Source organism: Schistocerca piceifrons, chromosome 6 (assembly GCF_021461385.2).
Source record: "Schistocerca piceifrons isolate TAMUIC-IGC-003096 chromosome 6, iqSchPice1.1, whole genome shotgun sequence".
NCBI lineage: Eukaryota > Metazoa > Arthropoda > Insecta > Orthoptera > Acrididae > Schistocerca > Schistocerca piceifrons.
Window position 1 is genome coordinate 216,960,928 of NC_060143.1, and position 18,183 is coordinate 216,979,110.

At 39.4% G+C, this 18,183-nt stretch overlaps 1 protein-coding gene across 1 annotated transcript in view; it reads left to right on the plus strand.

The window, feature by feature from the left end:
* The window catches only part of LOC124803244 (KH domain-containing, RNA-binding, signal transduction-associated protein 3-like), a 618,276-nt gene that overhangs the window by 565,729 nt on the left and 34,364 nt on the right, over positions 1-18,183 (plus strand). The gene's annotated exons all lie outside the window — the stretch shown is intronic.

Consider the following 18,183-nt stretch of genomic DNA (forward strand, 5'->3'; position numbering starts at 1 on the left):
CCCAACCACTGCTTCCCTTTCATGCCCCTCGACTCTTATAACTGCCATCTTGTTTCTGTACAAATTATAAATAGCCTTTCGCTCCCTGTATTTTACCCCTGCCACCTTTAGAATTTGAAAGAGAGTATTCCAGTCAACATTGTCAAAAGCTTTATCTAAGTCTACAAATGCTAGAAACGTAGTTTTTCCATTCGTCTGTATAAATTCGCGTTAGTATTTTGCAGCTGTTACTTATTAAACTGATAGTTCGGTAATTTTCGCATCTGTCAACACCTGATTTCTCTGGGATTGGAATTATTATATTCTTCTTGAAGTCCTTTCTCGTACATCTTGCTCACCAGATGGTAGAGTTTTATCAGGACTGGTTCTCCCAACGCCGTCAGTAGTTCTAATGCAATGTTGTCTACTCCCAGGGCCTTGTTTCGACTCAGGTCTTTCAGTGCTCTGTCAAACTCTTCACGCACTATCGTATCTCCCCTTTCATCATCATCTACATCCTCTTCCATTTCCATAATATTGTCCTCAAGTACATCGCCCTTGTATAGACCCTCTATATACTCCTTCCACCTTTCTGCTTTCCCCTCTTTGCTTAGAACTGGGTGTCCACCTTTTTTCCTTAGAAAACTATATATCTTAGAAAAGGATTAATATTTCATTTGTACAAATAACTTAACAGTAAGTATGATACATTGACTATAAATTATTTGTAAATCAGGCTACAACATGCAAAATAAATAATCAGCAAAATTTTGATGAACTCTGAAACAAATGGTACAAGAAATTAAATTTACTTTAACAAATTTAAACTAATATTACATAAACCATTTACATAACCAGTAAATAATAACATAAAAAATCAGTTCTAAAACTGTAGCAAGACAATATATTACAATAAAATTATTTCTATCAAATAATGAAATAAATACAAAAAAACAATAAACATGACATACTGATCTGCAGAAAAATATTTCAGCGTAAGTGAAATACTTTACTAACATGTTACATCTTGGACCTCTTCCTAGATACACTTTCCTGTATATTTACTATATTACAACTTATCTAAATTGAAACTACTATGAAGAAATTTTTAATATAATAATCGGTAATGAGAGGAACAGGCAATGTGTATACATCTCACAGCCAATATCAGTTAAATTAACTAATTTAATTTACTTTCAAATCCAATTTCATCAACAGTTTTTCACCATCAAATCCATTCATAAAATTGACCGAAAATGTGAATTTTAAATTTATTTTTTATTCAGTAACAGAACTCTCGGACAGTAAGTTCACAAAATTTCAATAAGGAAATGACATCTGATGTCCTTGAAAAATAATTAAATGTGGACATGGTCTTCCTGCCATGCCCGCTTTTTGAAGCAACCTCTCAATACTAGCTAGGTGAACAACGATTTCACAGATTCCTTTCAAGCAAACTTGCATGGCATATGTCTAGAAGACTGTGATACAAGTTTTATAGATCAGCTATGAGTCTACAAATGTCTGTAAATGGCACAGTACAGAATCCCAATGAGTCTCTAAATTCACTCATGTGGAAACAAAGTCCTAAACTCACATTTTCATCTGCTGCAGTTGTCATAATTGCAACATAAGATATATTTATTGTATTTAATTTGGGAACGCAGGGAATAAGAAGGTTCTAGAGAGAAAGACCTTTAAGATAGAAAATTTCGCTCAAGGTATCTTGAGAAATGCAGTCATGGACTGTGCAGCTGGTCCCAGGGGAGGTTTGAGTCCTCCCTCGGGCATGGGTGTGTGTGTTTGTCCTTAGGATAATTTAGGTTAAGTAGTGTGTAAGCTTAGGGACTGATGACCTTAGCAGTCAAGTCCCATAAGATTTCACTCACATTTAAACATTTCTTTTTATCTTGAGAAAAACAAATTTATAGCGCCTCTCTGCAGCTGAAAAGTCAGTTGAGGTCCTGGTAAAGGAAGGAATGCGGAAACAAGTGACCAGAGGAAAAAGAGGATCCTGAGTACAAATCTGAGACCATCTGAAGAAGTGATACCAGAAAAAGCTTTGGGTTGAATTTTAATTTGCATTTACTGAAATTTATGTTTCTTGAGGTTTATGTATCTTTTTCTCATAATCTATGAAGGCTAGAATTATGAATCTTTGTACTCTTATTTCTATACACCTATTAAATGTTATCTCAAGAATAAAATTTGAAAGTACCGGTGAGATATGGGGCCAAGTGCTTGAGATTTTGCATATTATACTTAAAGAATTATAACTGAAAAGTTATTAAAATTCTCCTATTCGATATGAGAGGTACTTACTGTGGGCAAAGAGATCACACATGGAAAAATTTATAGAAATACCTTGTACAGTTTCTGAGAAAGAGGTATATGTACTTGTTTTGAAAATAAAATTTTGAAATTCCGTAAAAGTAAGTGTAAATGTGCTAATTTCATGCAGAGTTGTAGATCTGGTGCATCTTTTAAATAGCATGTGTTTTTAACTAACATCCCCCTCTTAAGAGTCCCTCTAATTCTCATAGTTACATGGATCATCCTGAATAATTCGATAAATCGATAGAATCTTTCCAAGTTATCAGCCTTCGTACATTTCCACTAGTTTCCTACTCCTACTCTTCAGGCTAATTCTCAGGTTTATGTCCAGTTAATTTCTTTATAGTCGGCAGACGTATCTGATGAAGGTCCAAGGGGGTGAGCCAGTTGCATGCCTCCAGAAGAGAAACCGCAGCCAGTGGCAGGAGGACCTTCCGGTAGGGTGGAGGAATCCATGCGTCGAGCCTTGGCCCTGCCTCATTGTTCCACCAGCTGCCTACGTCGCTTTCGCAACACAGCGATCCTGCCGTATTTTTACTGATGCTACATACTGTGCGGAGCTCAGCTGGAAACCGCTGTCTCCAATTGAAATACGGTCGTGTACTCTTGTTTACGCAGTCTCTTTGATGACTGAACCCGATGAACGAGCTGGAAATGAAACCGACACTTCGCTTGAAGAAGACGAGTGAGAAACACGTCGAAACGTCGCAACACGAGGTACCACGACTCGGTCCACAACCGGAGTAGATTGCATCATTGTAATTCGCCGAGAAAGGAAGCAATCCCATCTGATACCTCATTTGTTCACAGCGAAAAGTCCATAGTTGTATTTGTAGTCTTTTGTTTATACACCCCGTGGTGTTAAATTTTTAAATAAACCTTGTATCTTTCTTTCCTACCTAACGTTCGCTCCCGTTCCTGTTATTTCGTTATGGTTAACATCAACGCAGTTTCGGAAATAAGTGTACATATCTTGAAATAATGATTTGTACTCTGCGTGCAATAATCTGATGTGTTATTTCAAACAATATTGACCGACAGCCTCACATTACTTCATATTAAGATTTCGTATTGCTGTAAGAGCTCTTATCTTTCCAAAAATATACCCGTGAATAATAGCTATACAAAATTCTGTGTGACTGTTACCTTGTTTTCACATGTGATGCACGCTAATTATCACTTTTTGCATAGAAGGACAAGACCATAATGAATTCCTGGAAACCAGCTATGTACGATTCACACGGGACACCGTATGTGCGAGAGTTAACAGATCAGTCAGAAAACTCCGAATCCAGTATACCTATGTGCCGCCACAGGCCGTTGTGGCAGACGTTCCAGAATTACGCAACACATTTCTCAATGATTTGAAGCATTTAAAACACGGACTAATACAGTTGGATCTCACGAGATTAACGCGTAAAATTATCAACAAACACGTTTATGAACTCTTTTTTTATTAAATTTTACCTTAATACAGACGCGAATCTCACGTTAAGCAACGATCAGTGTCAGTAAAATTTATCACAAGTATTCTGAAGTGAGCACCTAACTACATCCTGCATCGTCAGTTTGACTGCTCACGAATTAGACTAATTTGAACAGGTACAATTTCGAAACTATCTAATGCACAGGACAGTGATTTTCCTCGTTTTTTAGCGAACAGCCCTCTCTATGAAGTGTTTCGTTCCCAAGTTATTTGTTTTACTGGTGTGGCGTCTTCCACAAAGAAGTTTCTTAATGTTTGTGGTTAACACAGGTAACATGCGTAGTGACCACCTTTTACAACAACGGTGACATTACTAAGAAGGATGTCAACTAGCGTGTAAGAAGAGTTACATCTGTATCTACAGCGACGTTATTACTCCTCATTTAACACGCAACTGCGTGGCAGCGAGTTCATAAAACGACTTTAATCCATAGCTCTACCGCTCCACTGTCGAAAAGCATGTGGAAAAAATGAACTTGTAAATATTTTCGTGTGACCTCGATCTCCCTTATTTCATTATAATGATTCTTTCCCCCTATGAAAGTGAGAGTCGACAAAATCTTTCAGCATGAGAAAGTTTGTCATTGAAATGTCATGGAATCATCTCGGCTCAACGAGAAATGGCCTTTATTTTAGTGATGGTCACCTCACCTCTCTTATCATATCCATGAACACTCTTTCCGTATTTAATGACAATACAAATCGGGATGCCCTCCTTTGAACTTTCTGGAAGTATTATGTAAAACCTATTTGGTGAGAATCTGATAACACTCAGCAGTAACCTAGAAGGGACAGACAAGCGTAGTATAATGACTATCTTACGTAAATTTGTTGCATCTTCTACGTGCTCTGCCAATAAAACCCCGGAACATGTTCTACGTAATGGTTTCATTAGTGTTAGATTGAAACGACAGCCTTTTAATTTATGTCTTTTATTGTGTAACCGAAATTTAAAGGTGTTTCTTAGTTCTCTTTTGGAGGACCTCACACTCTTTATTGCGTACGGTCCGTTGACAATTTTCACACGAAGGAAATATCTTGTCTAAGCCATTTTAGAATTCATTTTGAGGTACTGAAGACTTTACTAGACGATGAACGACTCTGTTATCTGCAAACAATATAATAGGGCTGCTTAGATTGTCTCCTAAGTTGTTTATATGTAACATATTAAGAACAACAGTCGGCTTATAATGCTTTCTTGGGGAATCTCAAATGTAACATCCGTTTCATTCGATGACTTCCCGTCAGTAATACGAATTGTGGTATTTGTGACAGGAAAATACGAATCAAACTCAGACGTATTACTTTATTGATGGTTTTATCGTATGTTTCTTATGGATCCCCGTTGCCGATTAGCTTGGCATTTCATTGATGCATCTGAACAGGCGTATTTCCGATACTACACTGACGGAAAAGAATCACAAGAGCAAGAAGGAATTGTGCCGCTCAACGAAAGCTGACAGGCGTGTTTCTACATTTGAAGGATGATGTCTGTTCAAATTTAGCGGCAGTCACATAAGAGTAGCGCAAGTTGCGCCACAATGCGGATCGAATCAGGTTTGTTTTAAACACACGTCGTAACGGTCGTGGTAGGTTGATGTTAATCCAGAATGCCTTTGATGCGACAAAGATTCCATTATGAACACCTTACTGAGTTTGAACGAGGTGGTGCGGTAGGGTTACGGGAAACGGTATGTTGTTTCTGCGATATTGCAGAAAGGCTTGGCAGAAATGTAGGCCCTGTACATGATTGCTGGCAGAGCTGGTCGCGAGTATGTACAGTCTCAAGAACACCAGTTCCCGAACGATGACACTATCGACAGGGAAAACCATTGTCTTCAGCGTATGGCTGAGGCGCATCGTATTGCATCTGAAACAGCAAATTGAGCAGCAGCTGGCACCAAAGTGACACAACGAACTGTTACAAATCGTTTACTTCAATGAGAGCTCCTAGTCTGACGCCCTGTAGCGTGCATTCCACTGATGCCAAAGCACTAACATATACGACTTCAGTGGAGTCAAGCGAGAGCCCATTGGAGGCCTGGAGGTCTGTTGTGTCTTCTGATGACAACTGGTTCTGTCTGTGTGCCAGTGACGGCCGTGTGTTGGTCAGGAGGAGGCCAGCTGAGGGCCAGCAACCAAACTGTGTGCTCCCTAGGCGCACTGGGTATACACCTGCCTGAAATTATGATCTGCGATGCTATTACGTACGACAATAGGAGCACTCATGTGGTTGTCCTACGCACCCTGACTGCAAATTTGTACGTTAGCCTGCTGATTCGACCTGTTGTGCTGCCATTCATGAACGACAATCTAGGGGGCATTTTCCAAAGGGTAACGCTCGCCCGCATACAACCGTTGTAATCCAACATGCTTTAAAGTGTGTTGACATGTTGTCTTGTACTGCTCGTTTATTATACAGGGCTATTACAAATGATTGAAGCGATTTCATAAATTCACTGTAGCTCCATTCATTGACATGTGGTCACGACACACTACAGATACGTGGAAAAACTCATAAAGGTTTGTTCGGCTGAAGCCGCACTTCAGGTTTCTGCCGCCAGAGCGCTCGAGAGCGCAGTGAGACAAAATGGCGACAGGGGCCGAGAAAGCGTATGTCGTGCTTGAAATGCACTCACATCAGTCAGTCATAACAGTGCAACGACACTTCAGGACGACGTTCAACGAAGATCCACCAACTGCTAACTCCATTCGACGATGGTATGCGCAGTTTAAAGCTTCTGGATGCCTCTGTAAGGGGAAATCAACGGGTCGGCCTGCAGTGAGCGAAGAAACGGTTGAACGCGTGCGGGCAAGTTTCACGCGTAGCCCGCGGAAGTCGATGAATAAAGCAAGCAGGGAGCTAAACGTACCACAGCCGACGGTTTGGAAAATCTTAGGGAAAAGGCTAAAGCAGAAGCCTTACCGTTTACAATTGCTACAAGCCCTGACACCCGATGATAAAGTCAAACGCTTTGAATTTTCGGCGCGGTTGCAACAGCTCATGGAAGAGGATGCTTTCAGTGCGAAACTTGTTTTCAGTGATGAAGCAACATTTTTTTCTTAATGGTGAAGTGAACAGACACAATGTGCGAATCTGGGCGGTAGAGAATCCTCACGCATTCGTGCAGAAAATTCGCAATTCACCAAAAGTTAACGTGTTTTGTGCAGTCTCACGGTTTAAAGTTTACGGCCCCTTTTTCTTCTGCGAAAAAAACGTTACAGGACACGTGTATCTGGACATGCTGGAAAATTGGCTCATGCCACAACTGGAGACCGACAGCGCCGACTTCATCTTTCAACAGGATGGTGCTCCACCGCACTTCCATCTTGATGTTCGGCATTTCTTAAACAGGAGATTGGAAAACCGATGGATCGGTCGTGGTGGAGATCATGATCAGCAATTCATGTCATGGCCTTCACGCTCTCCCGACTTAACCCCATGCGATTTCTTTCTGTGGGGTTAAGTGAAAGATTCAGTGTTTAAACCTCCTCTACCAAGAAACGTGCCAGAACTGCGAGCTCGCATCAACGATGCTTTCGAACTCATTGATGGGGACATGCTGCACCGAGTGTGGGAGGAACTTGATTATCGGCTTGATGTCTGCCGAATCACTAAAGGGGCACATATCGAACATTTGTGAATGCCTAAAAAAACTTTTTGAGTTTTTGTATGTGTGTGCAAAGCATTGTGAAAATATCTCAAATAATAAAGTTGTTGTAGAGCTGTGAAATCGCTTCAATCATTTGTAATAACCCTGTATATGTCTCCAGTCGAGCTCATATGGGACATCATCGGTCGACATCTCCAGTGTCATTCACAACCAGCATTAACCGTCCCAGTACTAGGTGCAACAGGCGTGGAACTCGATGCGACTCACTGACGTCCTGCACCTGTACATCACACTGCATGCACGTTTGCATGGTTTCATTCAAGATTTTGCCGGTTACACCTGTTATCAATGTATCAGTATTTCTTATTTGCAATGTCTTATCTCACGTTTACGTTAATCTGGAATCTTGCAGTGTGAATCACTTAAACATGTCACGTAGACAAATGTATTCGCGAAATATCGTTACTCCACATCAATTATGTTTAGGTGTTGCGACTTTTTTTCGTCAGTGTGTTTACTCAGAATGGCTGTAGTTTTCATTGCTCTGCAGAATAATAATGACAAAACGAAGACAAATCTTTAAGTAATATATAATAAAGGTAACTAGTATTTACCACGAATGTGCAGTTGATATAACAGAAACGTGTTTGAGTTGGGGTTGTTGTGGTCCTCAGTTCGAATGCCAATTTTTTGGTACAGCTGATCATGCTGGTCGATCCTGTTCAAGAGTGTTTTCCTGATGACGGTGCAAACTTTCAAAGCAGATTGAGAGCAAGAAATGTTTCATTTTACGTAACGAACTCGGGTAAGGAAACGACTGAATCGAAAGTGACGTAGCCAGACCTGCTTTTGGTTACCTCTGCCAATGGAATATCCGTACCTACGAATCTTCGATTGTACGGTGTGTTGTTGTGGCCTTCAATCCAATGTCTAACTTGTCAACGACAGTTAATACAGTGGAAGTCTGTCATCTTTGCTTAACTATTGTTTTACGTCCTACATCCAGGGGAACTTGCTTACTATAGACTTGATCACCCCCCCCCATACTCACACACACACACACACACACACACACACACACACACACACACACACACACCCGCCACGCAGTACAATTATCTCTATGACCAAATGCACTATTCCTTGATGACTCAAGATGTGTCCTATCAACAGTTCCTTTCTTTGTGTTATTGGTCCATATATTTCTTTTCTCCCCAGTTCGATTCAGTATCTCCTCATTAGTGACCCACTCTACTGATCCAATCTTCAGTATTCTTCTGTGGCGTTATAATTCAACAAGCTTCTATTCTCGTCTTTTCTGAACATTTTGTCCATATTTCACTAAATTCCAAGGTTATATTCCACACAAGTGCTTTCAGAAACACTTCCTGAAACTTGAATTAACATCAGATGTTAACAAATTCCTTCTCTTCCCTAATTTTTTCCTTGGTATAGCCAGTTTCCAATTATGTCCTCTATGTTTCGGCTATCGTCGATCGATTTTTACCCAACTAGCTAAACTCATCTACTAATTTGTCTGTCATGTGCTTGACTAATTCCGTCACTATCACCTGAGTTAATTCAATGATTTTTTCTCATGTTTTTATTTTTCTGTGGAACCCAAACTGATCTTCCCAAAAGTCAGGTATTGACAAACTTTCCATTCCTCTGTAAATAATTTGTGGTAGTACTTCATATCGATAATCTATGAAACTGGTGCTTCTGTAACATCCATACCAGTCAGCACCTGCAGTCCGTGAAAGTGGAATAATTACACTATTTCAATTCAGGAAACATCTTTTAGCGTTATGAGAAACTTACAGTGTAAAATGTGTGGGATATCAATATAATCCTGGAGTTCTGAATGACGGTCTTAAGTAAAACAACGTAATGTTCTCCTATCGGTAGTGCATTAACACTGACTGAAGATGTATCAGCAAGAAGCGAAGATCTGTCCCATCTCCTTACTGTCTGGATGTGTATTTGGTGAGATGAAGACAGGAAATTTCGGGACCTGTGTAATATACTGTTAGAATCAATCTAGATGAAGTACCTAAGAAGCGGCGGGTGAGCTTTGAAAAACGTACAGTGAAACGACTTTCAAAGCTCGGCTCATTGGAAATAAGAGGATCAGTAGCTGAAACAAAAAATATACAAAAAGTGGCTTTAATAAGGAGATGGCATCTGTCACTTGATAATAACGATCAATAAGACGTCCCACGATACGGGGAAGAGTGTTTTCACTAAATATAACGTAACATTAGAAATAATAAATTTCATACGACAAGTTAAAATTTCGGTCTTTCAGTTTATATATTTTTACTGCAAATGCCCAGTTTTCGCAGAAGCTATTCAATGGTATTACTCTTAATTTACGTAGGTTTCCACACAACTAACCTTAATCCTGTGGAGGATTACTGGTAAACATACGTCCAGCTGGGTTCACATGATGTAGATTTATGTTGTTAAATGATGAAAATTTTCATATTGTTGCAAAAACTTTCACCTTGTTTTTAGACAAGAGTTCGTGAATACTGGTAATCATCATGAGCGGGATATAGTTTTTTAAGTGGATTTTGTTGTGACTGCCGTGGAGCAGTACACACAACGAAAAGTTTTGTTACGTTTCGAACACTATTTACCAAGAAAGACACCAAATAAAGATATCATGGGTCAGCAACGCCAGGTGAGAGAGGAGGCGAACGACCGCTGGAAATGTAGCAGCGAAAGGCTAAAATCGCTTCAGTCTGTCCATATCCACCTTACACTATTGTTGTAGCAAAAAATGAGAATTAATAAAGTAAAAGCTTCTGATTTTAGAAACTTTCTCGGTAAATTAATTTTGCACATAAAACATAATTCCAACAAAGTGACCAAGTGTTTCAAGAACCTCATCAGTCGCGAAGCTCTTCGGGATGATCTGACTTTCCAAGAATCATTGCTTAAACTTTTCGTCTAAATCCCTGCAGAATGATGGAAATTTTTAAAAAAAGTGGGCCTAATGAATATCAAAATATCTGCAAAGACTTAATCGCCTTGGAGCTTGTTAAGTATGCAGGAGGCAAAGAACTAGAAACGCTACAGTGGCTGTTCAAAAAAACGAGTATTTGGCACACAGGAAACGTCGCAGTTATTCGGAGAGGTGCTGTAATTCACTCGTTACATAAGAAAGCTGGCAAAATAAACGTCAGCAATCACAAATATGTTCCAGTTTAATCACGTACAACGTATTGCCCAAAGCATGACATATTAGAAATACGACAAAAATACATGAGAAATTGAAAAAGTACGATGCAAGATTCAGAAAATAATGGTCATGGAGAAGGAACATCTTCATGTTTAAGAACTCGATCAAAACAACAATGGTAGCAGTAGAAAAAAAAGTTCTTTTGACATTTCTTGACTCTAAGATAGCGAATGACTCCATACACCCAGACACTCATCTAAAAGTGCTGAAATAGATTGGAATAGATGACATGACAAGAGCATTGAGGTTAATCAAGGGTAAATCGAGCAAACGTATAGTTGTGACGACCACGGCGGACAGAGCCATCACTCCGACGTCATCTCAGACGCCGTCGCAATCTGTTCCACCGCGCGACCGTGGCGCGGGGCGCGGACAGCGGAGGGAGCGCGCCGCGGGCGGAGGGTGTTTAAATCGGCCGCCGCCTCGACCGAACCCAGTTCCCCCTGAGCAGCCATAGCGTACGGATCTCCGTGCCGGCACGTTCACAGGAGCTCAGTCCGTCAGTTCACCTGACGATGGCGACATGTATAATCGCCGAAATATTGTGCCCGTTGGACACTGTAGACCGGCAGTACACCCGTGGATATTTTGATGACAAGAGCAATTAGGAAGCAAATGTTAGCGAACACATAATCAAAACTCACATACTCAGAGGAGGTGTCAGACCCATTTAAATCAAAATAAGAGTTAGACACGTTGATGGGTTTTCCCCAGTCGTATTTAATCGCATCCTGGAGAATATAATACAAGGATGGCAGAAAGAAACGAGTCCACATAGTATCTCAGACAGATTTGCAGATGATTTACTATTTTTCTCGAAAAATCACTATTTAGAACACAGTTTAAAAGAAACAGCAGAGAAGACAGCATTACAAATAATTTCATTCCCACAGGCAGAATACACTAACAAAGATGTAAAAGAGCCAAACAGGAAGATGAGGACTAGATGTACAGACATCAACGGCACACGGAAGATTGAGTACTTAGGTGAAATTCACACTCTGACCCTTAATGAGAAGGCAGTAGATGAACAATGAGACACCATACAGAGTCTGCATGAACATTTAGAAATCACTCCAAAAGTAGACTCCATCGTTCCGTACACAAACTTAAATGTTGATATGCTACAAACAGAATTGTCAGAGAGGGAGTATCAGAAACAGCAAGAAAGAGAATGGATATTTCCGGTGGCGAAAAATATAACAGCACAAGAGTTTACATCTCAAATGTGATTAAACAAGAAATTAATATTTGAAAAGATGTCAGCAATAATAAAGCAACGGAGTGTGGCTTTCTTTGACATATTATACGAACGAAATGAGATAGGATAGCAAATACGTCAAAGACCAACCAGGAGGACACACAAATATGTCCCCAAGGCTGAAAATGTAATTCAGGATAACGGGATGTATGAGATCAGTAAAGAAGATATACGAAACAGAGAGAAGTTCAGAGCAAAAAAGGGCAAGAATTCTGTATCTATCCTACGACATATCAAGAAGAAGGAGTTGAAGAACAGGAAGAGAATTCTCTGAACAAGAGCGTGCAGGAATGAGGCAGAAAAGAAAAAAATACCGGCAAAAAAAAATTAAGAAGTGGAGATAACCGTGTGATCGTTGCCCATGGCAGCAGAAAAGTTCAAATAAAAATAAAAGGAAGAGGCACGCAGGCTATTACTGAAAACACATTCTATGGAATTAGTAAGAGATCGTATAGTCTTGCACGTGTGGGGATATAAAGACTTTCTGACCTGCACGTACATCCTGAAAATATCTGATTATTTATAGCAACTGTAAAGTATTTTGGACAGAAGAATGTGGAATTTCGAGGAGGCCGTCTACTGAATAGGAAATTGTGGCAACTGAATAAAGCGCTGGTGTTGTATAGGGGAAAATATCAACCGAAGCGATGCAATATCTCGGTCGCTCTGCCGAAGAGATTCTTCGAGACTGATATTGTGTCGCGGTCTTTGTTATGGGCTTCGTCGGCGTTTTCACAAAGGAGGCACAGCCATACCGAAAGGCGATAAAAGTTCTTGCGAAAGGCGAGGAGGTGCTTTGCTCTCTTACGGCATTGTCAGTTTCTACAACCTTCTGTCTCATAGTATAGTTGAATATATCGAGTAGTCGATTAAGAACGACATAACAGCTTTTTAAGGAAACAGAGTGAAGTATACATCCCCTTATCGTGTTTTTACTGATATTAAATCCAGAGTGTGAATGAAAATTTAAAGGGGTAAAATTTTTGCGTTTGTCCGGACACAGTACTGTATTGTTTAAACAGATTGCCCTAACCTGTCAATTTGTAATATTAAAGAATTTTAATGATTTAATTATTCAAGTTGTTTCATTATATTGTAACTTCCCTTCTACCACGTTTTGCTGATTCTTAATTGAAAAATGTCTCTTTTCGGCGATAGGACACGGGTAAGGGATGGCTAACGCAGAGAACGTGTTTCATACGATAACTGAGCGAGATGTCTTTTTCTTACGAATATTACAGGTCTTCAATTATAGGTGTAATAGGCTCTGAAAGTTGATAAGATTTACCTCATTTATTGAGTTGATAAGTAACGCACTTCCTAATAACTGCTAGACACAACCATGCTCATATTATGAGTTAAAATTAGTCCCACTTTCACACTGCAGTTTGCCATTGTTGTATTGCTTTTCCTAATTCAAACTATCCCAAAATAGCAGTTTATGGAATCCTTATTAACTGTTCAGATAGTAAAACAGTCCGACAATGTAGTTATTTCGTAATTGCTCGTACCCTCCACGAATAAGCCGATGTATCATTCACTGTTGCCCTACCATTCGACTGAAAACTTCCAAACTTATGTTTATGATCCCGTAGAAACTGTTCATATGTTACTGGTGTGATTCGCCTACATACGAGCGTCCCACGCGAAACCCGAAAAGCGACTGCTCTCACCCCGCGTAAAAGCTCTTGGGTATTGGTAAACGAAACATAAAACACAAACGATGCCTAATGACTTCGATTGACGACGTCACACCAATATCGATAGTAGTACCCCTACAAACTTCTACTACATATTAATTTGTGCCATCAACATGACAACTGTCCTATTGATTCACGCTATCAACCGGGAAGAATTGTGTATTCTATAAATCAGGTCATTTAGATGTTTTCCAATTTGCAATTTTACTAATAACCTCAATAACCTTGCATAACTTATTTTATTTGTAAATTTGACATACACTGCTATCAAATTTCTTCCAGCGAGATAAAGCGTATTTCAACTATTGCGTTAAACCGAATAAATATAAAACATAACAGACATTACATTTAAGAGCTGTTCATGAACTCCGAAAGAAACTGCATACAGTACCTCTGAATATTTTGTATGTTGTATAGCAGCACTGGGGATGTACCATTTCTATCCTAGGCCAGCTCTGGGAGATTAAGGACCCAAGGTCAATCGAGGTCACTGTCCACGCCTCTAGGGTAAATGAGTGTGGTAAATTCAAGGTCACTGTGTAACCTGATACCTACAACTTGTCACGACCCTCTCCCCCATTGATCTAGGCCCATAGGACGATTTAAAACCCCAACCCTGGGAATGGGATTGAAGTAGAATAGGCATGGCCTTTATTTAAAAGAAACAAAACTGTGAAGTCGCATGTATGATTGTCTCCGAGATCACGTGCATCTCTTCCCAGTATTAGCTGCCGTGCCACTGTCGGTGCTGTCATTGTATGCGCAAGGACCCTACCCATTTTGCTTCTAAGGAGGCGATCCCGGCAGTGTTCAAAACCGGCTACAAGTATACATGTAGCGGAAGTAGCAGAATTCCCTGGGAGGGCGTACAGATAATTGAAGCAATGTACCGCACGTTGCTACCTGTTTAACACCCTTGCACTCCACAGGGAGCAACTCCAATAATTTTTATAACGCTGATATTTCTCGTTGGTAATATTTTCAGAAATTAATTTTCTGTGGGAGGACCTGTACAGTGAAGATTTTTACATGAGCTGTAATATACAGGGTGAGTCACTAACTATTGCCACCAAGAATAACTCTGAAAGTATGATAGGAGCTGAAAAGTTTGTGGTACAAAAGTTGCACGGGACAGCGGGGACCATATAAGATGTTGGCTTTTTGTTGCTAGATGGGATCGCGTCAGAGATATGAGAGACATGATGTTTCTTGCAGGAATGTGGTGTACTTCCTAGCATTAAGATTTCCTTCCATGAAATAGGGGTCTATAATTCTATCCTCCAGAATCCCACATCATACATTCACCGGCCACGGTTTTTGGTGTGCAACTTGCAGCAGCCGACATGGATTTTCAGTTGCCCAATAATGTATGTTATGTAAATTAACATTTCCATGGCTTCAGAGTGTAGCCTTGTCAGTAAATAAAATCAAATGAATACATGTGTCATCACTCTGAATCTGAAGTTGAGCCCATTGGCAGAATTCAGTGCGACGCATACAAATCGTACCAGTTAACTCTTGGAGGAGATTGATATAGTAAGGATGATATTTATGGCGGTACAGAACACGAACAACACTATTCTGGCTTATGCCAGATTCCCTTGCGATTTGACGTGAACTAACTCAAGGATCTCGAACCACAGTGGTAGGAGTACCAATTTCCGTTTCCTCGTTAGTAACTTTCCTTTACCGGATATGTTTCCGACGAGATAAATATTCGCTTGTTCTCAATTTATCATACACATATTGCAATGTACGACGTGCAGGGTGAGTACGTTGAAGATATCTTTCACCATATAAGCCTCTAGCTCTCACTGAATTTCGTTGGCATTCTCCGTATATGAGAAGCAAATCGACTTGTTCTTTGAAGAAATACATCATATACATTCACTCGATTCGACGATGGAAATTGTAGCATTGCATTGGTACCAATGGTCATCACTTCGAACACCTTCTGTAAATGTACATGCGTGCCACCTTTTTGACCTTCATTGACCTTCAAAGACCTTACTGTTACACAACATTGGATTCGTCTCGATAGCCGCTATCGGAAAATAGGAATCAAACTATAGCATTCCAATTAAGAAAACAGAGCTCACCTTCATATCTCCCACGTGACCCCACCTAGCAACAAAAAACCAACTTCAAATTATTGCCCCCGTTGTCCCATGCAACATTTGTCCCACAAACTTTTCAGCTACTATCATACTTTCGGAGTTATTGTAGGTGGCAATAGATAGTGATTTACTAGGTATACTGAAATTCGTCATTGGTGGTTTATACCATTTGATTAAAAGTATCTAGACATCGAATAGTGGATATTAGATGAGAGAGTGCCAGGGATCTGATGTGATACTCAAGATACTCGTTCCAGTGATTTTCTGTATTATCCTGGAAGAAGGTGACGTAACGGTTGTGACATTCCATGCCTGGAGCACCATACACTATCCAGAAAGAACTGCCTGGACCCCTACCCTATCTTAGCGATCAGAGACACAATATGTCTCTCATAAAATAATCGTCAAGTGTTTTGGTATATATTGGTAATCTGTAGCTGAAGACAGCCCAGACAAATGCTGCTCGTTACATATTTGATGCATGAAAGCTCTGCACTTCTTCTCACTGGGAATTAAATGTTTTTAAATTGGAATATTACGTGTTCATTCGATACAGCGGTCGCGAATTAGTCTTGAACGCTATTTGTTTAGTTGGTATATTTTGAGAAGAACATTAAGAATAAGAAGGATAGCCAGTATTCCAACAAAGCAAAGCCCTCATCTATATATCCTTTACCCAATTCGATCCCAATTATACAGCGTTTTCCATTCACGTATTCCTCATTTGCAATCTTCACATTCCCAGTATAACATCTTAGTATGCGCCAGGTATTTCTTTAATAGAAGACTTTCTTCTGGTTACTCTGATGTTGTGGCTGGCAAAATTTTGTGTAAAGTTCTGAGGTATCAAGACCCTCATGATGTGAGCACAGGTGGATGATCACAAAATTGTGACCTAAAAATTATAGTAATAGAAGCGATGTACATCTCAAAAACAATAATTTTTAATGATGAAAGTATAACTGATTAACAGTTCTCCATACCAATAATCAAATATGCATCACCACTGAAACTTCACTTACACATTACTTACTTTCCTCTGGATATCACATGTTGTCCATCTCATATACGAGAAATGCTACTGTTAGTGTGACGTTGTATTTCACAGAGAGGAGTCGAACATTTACACTTGACTCTAAGATATGATGTCCAACTTCTGTGTTTAATGTCACCAACAAAAATACATGCATAGAACACCGTAAATAGGAGACTTTTTAGGACTTATTCTATAGACACAGTAAATAAAAAAGCAAATATCTGGGTGCTAAAAGTTTGTTAATTTATGTATTTACAGTTACACTCAGAAAACAACTAACGATGTATGTTGTCATAGTGCAATTTTAATAACACACAACTTAATCTTTAAATTATAATTTAAATCTCAATCGAAATCTTTTAGCCCTTTATCCAACCAGTAATTAGACAAATACAGTGTGGATAAATTCTAAAAATTCACATATGTATCTAATTCCTTGGTATTAAATATCTCTTTTATAGCTTTAACAATGGGCTCTGAACCTTCCCTGAAATACTTGTAGCGAAAAGCATTTGTTAGTGTTAATCATGCCTCTTATTCCCTTCATTACAAAACGGTAAAAACATTCCACCGCCTCCTGGGTTTCTGTTGGTAGCTCGTCTACCCCACATTCTTGTGGAATTATTGTATGAAACTTAAGATTATAACTTTTACAAACAAATGCCTATTAAATGTAGTTACTCCATCTGTTTTTAATTCTGCAAGAGACCCTTGTGTTACAAGATACAAAAGTCCTGCCTGCCACAATTAGGAACAATGTAACAATCCCTCTTAAGCTCGTCCAAATGATAATGGACCTTTACAAAAATTTTCTTTGTGCATCCTTTAATACAGTGAACATCCATTGATCAATTGATTTCTCTGCACACTCCAATTCCTGATCACTTCCCATCAGGATTTACAGTAAATAATGATATTTGTAAAACCCACACTTATCTAAATTTTCCCATACGTTGTGTTGAATGTAGTACGTAAGCCTTGCCTGCGTACCTGCAACAGTTTCTTTTTCCAGTAACTGTTTATATTCCTCCTTTGTGGCAAGTTTTTCGTCATATATTCCAGCTTTTTCCGCTTTTTTTGTTTATTTAAAATATTCAAGCTTTTATCAATTCTAGTTTTCGTTTTTGTACACATGAAATACTAACTGTAGTTAGGGGTTTAATTTCTTTAGCAGGGTATGGTGAAGAACAGTGTCAAAGATTGTAAAAATACGATTATCCAACTTTACTGTCTAATGCTTACGTTAAATACATGTATGGTGTTTGTTTTAGTTTGTATTAACAACCTCCATGTAGTTTACAGGTAGAAAATATAGAAACTATACTCAGACAGAACACAGTTAAGGCCTGTTCTTGGTCTTAATCATCTGGAAGGTGTGCCTCTACACCACTCAACTTTTGTGACTCCTT